The sequence below is a fragment of the Zosterops lateralis genome (assembly GCF_965231275.1).
Source record: "Zosterops lateralis genome assembly, chromosome: 12".
Classification (NCBI taxonomy): domain Eukaryota; kingdom Metazoa; phylum Chordata; class Aves; order Passeriformes; family Zosteropidae; genus Zosterops; species Zosterops lateralis.
The window spans coordinates 14,684,701-14,695,741 of NC_139772.1; positions in this window are offsets into that span (position 1 = coordinate 14,684,701).

Below are 11,041 nucleotides of genomic sequence, written 5' to 3' on the forward strand. Positions count from 1 at the left end.
GCCACAGAGGAGAGGGCACTGCCCAGGCAGGTGACTGAATGCTAGAAAGGGAAAGAACTGGGCAGCTCTTTCTCTACAATAAGTTCCAGGAAATTCTTTATTTTTCCCTAAGCAGACAAGCATTAAGTTTTCAAAGTCTGTTGGAAAGACTCACAGCAGGATGTGCCAATTCAATCAATACCACAGAAGAATAAAAGGCCAAGACTTTGCTGCAGTTAGAATAAACAACTGTCCTAAATTTCTGACAAACAGTAGCAGTGTCTCTTTGCTAGTATTTGAGACGAGTATAGAATATTGTTAGGGTACACATCCACAGCCAGCATCATCACCCTTTTTTTTCAGCTGATATTCCCATCATGCCTCAGACGTGACAAAAAGAAATACTGAGTCCAAACCTGAGAACAGAATCTCACAACAGCAAGAAATTATGCAATCTACTGAAGAGATTTTCTTCAAGGAGATCACAGGTCTCATGCTTTAGTCATGGCCCATTCCTTTGGCAGCAGGTTCACTGCGAGCTAAGTGATTTCTTTCACGTAATCTGCTCACGACGACTACAGAAACCTCCAGGATTACAGTGCACAAACAATGGGAGAAAAGCTGCTTCCAATAATACACCCAGACAATGGAGTTGCCATTATGGTGGCAATGCAAAATATAGACAGGGATTTAAATGAAACGGGTGATATCTGTATACTTTGGAGGGCTCACGTGTGCCAAATTTGGCAGCGTGAGTGTTCATATTGCTTGTTGCTCCACCTCCTGAACAATGAGGCTAAACCCCATATGTGCAGGAGTTGGTAGAGCACAAGCAGTTTTGCTAATCACGCTGCATGCCAAAGCAAAAAGACAAAGGAAACTAGTAATGCTTAGACTAGCATTGGGGAAATAATTAAGCATGAATGAAATATTGTATGTGGATTTGAAATGAATGTTCTCGGAAACAATTGTGCTGTTTCAGTTGTGCTGCTTTCCCCCCTAAGTTTCACAAAGTAATTTGCATGTCATTTAAATAAATACCATAAATTATTGCAAACTTTTTGTTTTTATTTACATAAAACAAAATACTCATTTCCATTATTGTTTGGCTTACCTGACAGGAGTAAAATGCAGAGGTCTGAGAGGAACCCTGTCTCTCCCTAAAGTATTACAGATTTCTCATGCGTGAGAGAACCAGAAAGCAGGACCTCATATTCAGCTTTGCCTGACATAGACAAGGAATGCTCTGTACATGAAACAGAGATACGGGATCAGATCTTCCAGCTGAGCCAAGCTGGAGCTCATATTGCTTTCACTTTCTTTCAGTGTCATTCACATTTCACCTATTTGATTTCACCTCTGATAAATATTTGCCTTCCTTCTTGACTACCTAATTACACCTCTTTGTCAGATTCCTTCTCAAACCTTCTTTCTCCTCCCATCCCATCATGGGGTCAACAGCAGCCAATTCAAAACCCTTAACAGTCTGTGTGTTTAGACAAATCAGAAGAAAATAAATGACTGAAATACAGAAATCCAGGAAAAACTGAGCAGACGATAGCCTAAAAAGTTAGGAAGGTGCATACAACTCTGTAGGATCATATGGAGCCTGATGGCCACTCAAAATTAAATAAAGGTACCACCACCTGAAAAACCAAGTGACCTAACATCCTGTAAAAGGAGGAAATTAATACATAGCATAAATTTTAATTTTCTAAATAAGAGAGTAAATGATCATAAGGGGGTAAATAAGAGTAAATGATCATTTGTGCTTCTGGCCTATGAAATTTGCCTGCAGGTTTCTTCCACAATGCTTTTATTTATATCTAGTTGCTCTCTCGAGTCTAAATGGGAACCCAAGAGATATTTCTCTCTTCTCACATAACCTTGGGCTGCTTTTCCCCATGTTGTTAAACATGTCAAATATTATAGATTGCAAGCTAGATGAACTCATTATACAGATGTTCTTTTCACAGAGGACTAGCCTGTAGTCTCAGTTTCTAAGGCTGTTTTTTGCTTTATAAACCCACTTCCTATGTTGGATACAAAGGCATTTAGACATTTACTTTCCTGGACTTTTTGTATTGGAGTCCTAAGATGTGCTTCACCACAAAGGAAATAAAATTCACTGAGTGTAACTTCATGATTTCCAGATATCACTAGGGTGTGCTGTAGATCATGAAATTTCAGCAAAGCACCCTTAACAGGGAAAAATCTAGCTGCTATAATAAATATTTTAAATTAATTACAAACACAGAAGCAGCTCTCCACTGACTTGAATTCCTCTTAAAACAACATACACACACAAGAGAGGTAATGTAACATCTAAACTATTTAAAATATTTTTTACACAGGCTTGGTCATCACTCTAGCAGAAAACTAGAGTCAGGCAGATAATCACATACCTAAACTGCACATAGGCAACTAAAATTCAGGCATGCAGTCTGGTGGGAATTAAAAAACAGGACTGGAACCAATATCCATAACAAACCAGGTAACAAGCAATAACATTGAAGTTGAAAACTTTCACTAAAAAAAAAAAAAAAAAAAAAAAAAAAAAAAAGCGTCTGTGTAAGTCACCAAAACTCACAAAGGTAGTGCAGAGTGAGGGGATGAATGATGAATTGTAGTTATTTTTACATATTAATTAATTAATATAAACAATGGTGCTGAAATTTCCAGTGAGGATAACAGTAGGACTGAAGCAAACTCATCACAGGAGACTGCACCTCCTGGGTGTCAGCTCTGAGTGAAAGAGGAGGAGGCTGCAGCTTTGGGAGGAAGGAAGGCATCAGCTCCCAGCTCTGGGCTTCCACCCACTCAAGCCTCTGCAGAAGCTGGGAATCCCTGTTGCAAACTACACCCAGCAGATGCTCAGCACCTGGGACAAAGCACCTTCCTACTCTTGCACCTCCTACCTTCAGCCTGGGAAAGAAACACCCTGGCACCCCATCCTTCAGCACCCACCAGCTCCCAGTGCAGGCATGGAGTGGTGGTGGGACCATGAACCCAGCACAGTGAGGATGCTGAGTCAGAAGAGTTTTAAGCACAGCTGACTTCAAACATAGACATACACCAAAACCCCTCAAATGCAAATTTAAAAAGTAACACCTATTGAAACACGAACAAAAACTTAACTGGTTTGCTGCTGAGACCCCAACTATCAAGACACATCCAGAATGCTACAGTCAGTGGTAACAGCAAACAGAATTATCAAGTGATGCTTTCAAGCTCTATGAACTGAGTTTGGTAGTCTTACACCATGAACCATATATTCATTATTACAACAAATTGTATTACTATTTGTAGCATCTAGGGAACCCCAATCAGGGCTCTATTGTGTGACAGACTGTACAAGCACAGAAAAATAGGATGGCTTTTATAATGAGTACATCACAAGCCCCACTACCATAATTAACATTGATTAGCATCGATGCAAACAGCATGGGAAGACAAAGATTGAGCCAGTTTGGAAGATGAGGTATTCTCTCACCCTTTAAGGTGGCTCCTTTTGTTCCCAACTGCAGAACAGAGGGGAGGCTGTTTCAGTGGGGAAGGCTGCAGTCCCAGGAGCACATTCTAGGACATGGGATTCAAAGAGGCATCTTTGTCACTTACTAATTCACTTTCTATCACAGGCAAAGCCACATGGCAGGAGCACCATTAATTCTGATAAAAAAGGGTAGTTGGCCATATCCAGTCTACTCCGTGTACTAGAAGAGACCCCAAAAAGCCAAATTCACTTAAAACAAAATCTCAAAAGAGTGACATGGGATGTGTAGTTGCATGTAATAAACTTCCTGCAAAAAAACAGCCCTTGCCAGATCTGTAACTATCATATGCATCTCCTTATTCCAGTCTGTGGCATTTTCCCAGACTTGCTTTGGATACTAATGCAGTTTTTCTTTTTTAACTGTAGGAAAGACTTGACAGTTCTGTAGTGCCAGCAAAAAATGGATACTGTGAAATCATGGAGTTGAATATGTTGATTGTGTGTTAATGTAATTATCTTCACTAACCAAACAAGATTCCAGACCCAAAACCTTCCTATGAACTCTCCTCTCCCCCAAAATGTTTCTACACTTCTTTTACTGCATAACCTGACAAAATCCAGACACCTGGAATTTTTCTCCCACATTCAGCACCATGGAAAACATATAGACAGAAAATATAATCACATTAGAAATTTTGTTCAGTTCCCCATGCCATAACCTAGCCTGCAGTCTGCTGTCTTTTCAAGAGTTCTCATCCGCATTAAACTGAACATGTATGTAAATATTTGCAGGACTAAACTGTAGCCACAATTTCAATGCAATCAGGATATGTTGTGCTCAACTGTAGTTGGGGTCCAGTGTTTTTGCTATTTTTTGCTGTTCTGGTGAAGTTTCTTAATTTGTTTTTCTTCTAAGCTACTTCCTACAATTTCACTCACAGGGAAATGAAACATAATTCTATAAAGCCTAAAAATAAACTCAGATCTGCTAAAAAATTCATCATTTCACTCCCAGGCTTCCACCAGCTGGGCTTGTCTGCTTTAGGTTTGACACCCCTGAGAGCTACAAGCATGACTTACAAAGATGAGCAAGTTTACATGAGAATGATGAAAAGATCCATTTTTTAAATCCTTGCTTTGCCAAAATACCACACAGGGCATTTATTACTTGAAGACATTTATTTTTGGCAATTTCTCACTCCCTCTTAATACCGCACTTAGGTTATTGGCAAATTTGGAGTGGTAATACCCAAATCCATATTCTGCTTTCTGTGTAGTTCTTTCAGGCTTGCTCATTACATTCGTTAAACTATTTAATTCTCGAGGATCTACTAGAGATACAGTGAAGACCCCCTGAACACCAGTTAAGAATAAACCTGTAATGAGAATAAATTACACACGCATATCAATTGCTTGAAGTCCTGTAAGGAGTGAGACCTTTCTACATAAACATCTGCTGCGAAATTAAATCTGATACATTAATAAAAGCCCTCCCCACCCAAACCAAACAATGGATGTGTAACAGTTACTGCACCAGTTAAAAGAATAAACCTTTTAAATAAATAAATTTGCGCTTCACCAATTTATGTCACTGTGGTACTTAAGGCGAAACCTTTTAAAGGAATAGATTTACTGTGCACACAGATCTCCACTGGGTATGTGTAATTATGCAAAGGAAAGGCATTACTTTTAAAGTGGATGAATGGCTGATACTTTTTGATTTACTGCTAGAAACAGAAAAATGGTAATGGCATGAAATAAGCATTTGCAAAACCGTTTTGGCAGACGGAAAATGTTTGATTTACCTAGGGCATCTATCAGGTTCTATATTTTAGATCAAAGTAGATAAATGGAAAGGCAAATGGATATTTGGAAAAAAAAATCTACTGCTTTTCTGTCAGCCCTGCAAGTAAGTTAAATGTTTGAAAGAGGAAAAAGCCCAAGGCTCTTTGGATGGAAAGAAATCATGATTCATCACTGCTCTGGCAACTACAGCTTTCTGTATTTACCTGAAAAGGTGACATGGAAGTCATTGTCACTTTCTCATTCTAGGCTTGATTCTGAGAAGTGATTTTAATGGCAGCTGGCAGAACTCAGCATTTTCACCTGACACTTAAAGTAGACAATGCATACCCTGGGTCATATTTCCATCTCAACTCCACATTGTTCGCTCTCCTTTCTGGTTTGAATTCCCATTGGTGAAGAAATTACACTTTAGTTAAGACACACAGATGCAAAATCAAAAGCCTTCTCAGTTCCTTCTGAAATCTATGCCATAGGAAAGCACCCTGAAGACAGGGTAAGGCTGACTACACAATTACCTGTAACAAGTCAGGAGGCTGAAGAACCTGAAAAATCAGCTTCTTCCTAGGGCAGAATTCTTCCTAGGGGTTCCCAGTAAAAACCATGATTTCTGATTGTGCCATGATCCTGTTGTGAACTCTTCCTGCACTCAAATACATCCCCAGGAGCTGTGTGGTAGAAGCACAGTGTCCAACCCCACCAGCCCAGTGGTACATGTGCTGCACACATGGTCTGAACACGCAGAGTTAATCCAAAATGTTTGGATCACATCCAATTGGTTGTGTTTGTGGAAATCCACAGGAGGGCACACGCACAGGACCCCCAGCCACATCAGATGCAGAGGGAGTGTGCACACCACGTGCAGGGGCACTTCCAGGGAGTGTCAGGTTTGCTCTACAGGCACAGCAGGATTTGCTCGTGTGCTGAGAAAAGGCTGAGGTTACTTGACATCTGGAAATCCTGACAAACACATAACCTGTTGATAAAATGTCTGGTGTGGGAAGGACATGTCTGGAGAAATGCAGCATGTGTCCCTCTGCCTGCTCTGTCAGGAAAAGATGGAGAGTAGGGTCTGGCCTCTCCAGCTCTCTCCACAGCATTATGAACATGAGCAGCAAATCCATCAGCTACTTCTGCATGCATTTATTCTGTGAAAGGGCTGACCAGCTCTTGAAGGGCCAAAGTGCAAGCAAAACTCATATCTTTTGCCTAGACAGGTAAAAAGCCAGCAAGGCTTATAATTACACAGGGAGTTGGCTGCTCTCTGGGATGCAAAATAAACAGATACCTGGTCCTGCTGACTTACATGGCCTGTATTGTTAACTCAGTAGCTTACCCTTGACCACTGAAATACTGGAACAGGTTACCCAGAGAGGTTGTGTTAACACTATCTTTGCATTCTGACAAGATCCTGAGCAACCTGATCTCACTGACTGCGTTCTGAGCTGGTGGGTCAAAACAGATGCTCCTTCCAACGTCCACTGTTCTGTAATTCTGTGGTGAAGAACTCTCCCTTCAGTTTTGTAGATGCACTTCTCTTCTAAAAAGTAGCTGATTAATCAATCCTACCTCTACCTTAAGCTGTGGTTATCACTGTGGACAGAGTTCAAAGATGTTGTGTTTGTGGAACAGGCCAAATCCTCTGCAGTGATCAATCAAAAATGACCAAAAAATATGAAGTTTCACCAACAGGAGAGCAAGATGCATGATGTTGGCCCTCTGCTTCATTCCATTACCTGTGACTGCTAAACAGCCTGTATATGAAGGGTTTTACATGCACAGCTCCACAGATGAACAGAAAGCCAACACATCTTCACACCAGGCTCAGCAAGCAGCACCCAGACCTTTTGCGCCCACATGCCCTTCAATTTCCCCCCATCTCTCTCCCCAAGCTTTAGTTATGTCTCTCTGAATTAGCAATCCCCCTATACAGACTTTCACATACATAAACTCCTAAAATCAAGACTCATGACTCTAAAGCCACCAAAAGCCGGATGCTTGTACACCCATAAATCAATGTACCTCTGCGAGCTGAAGATTTGTGCCCATCCAGGGCTAGCTGGAAGTCTTACACTTTGTCTGTAGAAAAAGCTTCCATGCAAGGAATAAAATAAGTGTTAAAATACTGAGCCAGAAGTAAGGGCAGGTCATATTTTTCCTCCTGTAATAAATCAGCACTATATGTATATATTAAATCCAATCCCTTGATGTGTCCAGTTTCAGTAATAAAAACTTAGTGAGCAGGGCAAAAGTTATTGGGTAGAGATCAATATTCTTGCTTGTTGTCCTTGATTGGCAATAATGTGATGCTTTCTCCTTGACTGTAAGAGGTGCTTTTGTGATTTGGGAGCATAAAGAAATTCTGTACTTGACAGATTTATACAGTAGGAATACGCTAATGTCCTTTGACCCGCTTAAGAATAAATATGACCTACCAAATTGTCATTTTTATGGGTATTTACAACTGAGGCACTTTGTAAACCTTAGAACTAATATTTCCCAAAGGAAATCTGTGCTCTCGAATCTTGATAAATTATTGAAAAATATAAGCCACTACCAGCCCTACAAATTTCTTCTTCTCTTCCTCCTATATTTGGTTATATAGGAATTGTCAAAGCAGACTGGACCACTGATCCATTTTGCCAGGTATGCTGCTGCAGCCATGGTTAGTAATTCAGAGGAATCCTATAGATTTCTTTGCTATTTGATAAAGGTAGAGAAAAAAAAAATCCTAAAACTTGAAGGTTTTCAGTGCATGACTGAAATATTAGTTATAGAATTCTTTAAACTCTCAAATTACTGTTAGAAGAATATTACAAACTATAATTTCCACAGCCCAAATGCCACCAGCTGCATTTGCTCTCATAAATGCTTCAGCTGATAAACAAATAACACAAGGAGTAGAATAAACCAGCCCAATTCACCCAGATGCCAGTGCTCACAGCCTTGTGGGTGTAGTGCAGATATTCCTTAAATTTACTAATTGCTGCTAACCAACATCCCTATTTCCTTAACTCTGCAGGCCAAGTGACCTGGAGCCTTCACTTCATTGCTCTATCTCAGCTCCACTTCACCTCACCTCCCCACCCAACTTGCCACACAATTTTTTTCCACCACATTTATACTGTCCCTGCCCTCAAAGGTTTCAGAAAAGACAAATTATTTTCCCACAGAGATGCAAACTAGTGAGCTGAGGACCTCTGCCCTTCAGAACCCTCCTCTGAGGAGGAAGATGACAGCACATGACTATCTCTATAGCTTGGTCTTAAGGAAAGAGAAGTTTTTGACACAAAACTGAATATTAATAGCTCATCCATATCAGAGTTATGAAAGCTATTTCCTTTTATCCTTATTTGCCATCTGAAAACTGGAAAAGAGTCAGCACTGCTCAGGACAGTATCTAAGACATGAGACTTACAGAAGCTTCTTGCTTCACCTCTTGGTTACATGCCTGCACAACAGTACAGCAGCTCTCAAAGACTTGCAACACACCAGATTTTGAGTAAAGCATCCTGACGTGGCACTCAGCTCTACTTTTACTCCATTTCTAAGGGCAGCTGCTTTTCTGTTTTTCTTTGCGCATCTGTGGACAACAAAATCTTTTCTCTCTCACAAGAATGTCTTCATTAAGTCAGTTTCTGCCTTCAGCTCATTCTTGTGCATACTATAATCTGTGTATATGCACAAGAAAGGCTTAAGAAGCAGACTGAAAAAACAGGAAGCTGGAATAAACAATGAGGCAGGAACTGCAGGAAACTTAAGCATCTTTTCTTGCCCTTATTGTGCTGCCTTCCTTTTCATCTTTGTTTACTGCTGAATTTGGGATTCCTCCTACATTTGTATGAAACACGATTTCAATGGTCCCTGTTCTGTGACCTCTTTCTGAAGCAATATGACAGAGCACACCTAACACAGTGACCAAGCACGAAGGCAAACAATTTTGAGTTCAACTACTATCCTGAACACTTGGTTTCAGATCAGATTTGCCAAATTTAGATGTATAATTTTTTTTTCACTTAACTTGTATTTTTACACTTAATGCTGTTCACCGAGTAATAAAAAGGACCTAAATAACCACCAATTCAGCAGCTCCTACTCCCTACACTGAATATTCCATCTCCCTTTGCACAGGTGGCAGGGTAGAGGGAGAAATTGCATTTTAAAATATAAAACACCCAGTAACCCAGTAATCCATGCCCCAAACAGCATCTCTGTCCCACTCACGAACATCTCTCATTCATTCAGTACTCATTTTTAAAGGAGTGATATCATTTTAAGACAGAAATTATGAAATGGTAACATTTGCTGGCTGAAATTTACTTCATGAAACAATGAAAATTTAAGTGACAGGAAAGAGAGGAGTTAAACACAGATAGAGAGTAGTAGTTTAAGCCCAAATCAGCAAAATCCCTTTTTAGCACCTTGAAAAATACCTATTTAAGATGATCAAATTTTTTAATCAAGATAATTACCCTCACACATCTTTTCCTATCCTTAAGTGTTTAACAAGAAACATCTTAGGCTCTCCTTAGCTCTACTGCTTCTAAAGCTTCTAACTGTAAGCAAAGAAACAGATTATGCTGTGAACTGCAACCCCTTTACTTCGTATGAAAGGCTTTCCTGTTTGCACTGCAGAGGGACTTTTTTCTACCTTTAATTATCTGTGCTTTTAAAGATTAAAAAACCAAAAAATCTACCGCTCTCAAGATTTCACTAGAGACCACCTGGCCTTTTAGTTTGGCTGCACCAGGAGAGGTTTGGATATCAGGAAAAATATTTTGGACATTAGGAGAAACATCTTCACTGCAGGGGTGGTCAGTTCTACTACACACCATGGCACTTCTGCCCACAAAAAGAGTATCTCAGCCCAGTTCTCCATCCTTTCTGAAAAGACATCCTTTAGGTCACAGAGATAAGCACTGTAATCACACAAGAAAAAAGCCACAGTCAGTTCTATCCCTAAACTCAACTTCCTCAGCACAGCAAACACTGCCTGGATGTCAGGGCAAAGTAAGTGAAGGTTTAACTTAAGTCACCTTTAAAGGTTTTTTTTTTGAAGATACATGCTTCTAAATCTGCTCTTGAACCAAAGGGTTGTGAATTCCAAGCCTGGATTTCTCTACAGGCAGCACTCCCCATATCACCATAATTACCTTGCAAATTCTGCTTTCACTTAGGAAAAAATGTCTCCCTAAGCACAAATACAGCAAAGACAATCTTGGAAACATAACCTAGGTGCAAATTCACAAAGCCTTAACTGAAGAGGCTGCAAAAAACCTGAAAGTAGAGCAAACACCCCCTTCACCTCTCCCAGGAGAGCCATGCAATGTAGCAACTTGTCCAATATTCTGCTAAAGCCAAATATTTTGGTTTCATTTGCTCTTCCTGCTCTGCCAGGGCCTGGCTGTGAGTTCTCACATTCCTCAGTCTCCCCCTAGTGAGGAGTGTGCTGGGATAGGTGTGAGAAACAACAACTGGACTCCAACTTGTGATCAGGGAGTCTGTGGAGTCAAAATAATGGATGAAAGAACAGTCCAGCAGCTGGACCAGCTGCTAAAATGACACTAAATAAAATCTTATAAGTTTGTATATTTTCAATAGCAAAATAGAAAGAAAGATGGGTTTTGACTTAAGTCCACCTAAAAATATTTGTTTTATGGATGGAATGAGAGTTTATGAAGATTGATACATTGATTCAGACCACTATTATTAGTATCGTGTTTTATTCACCTATAATTTCACTGAAGAGACTCCATTTCACTATGT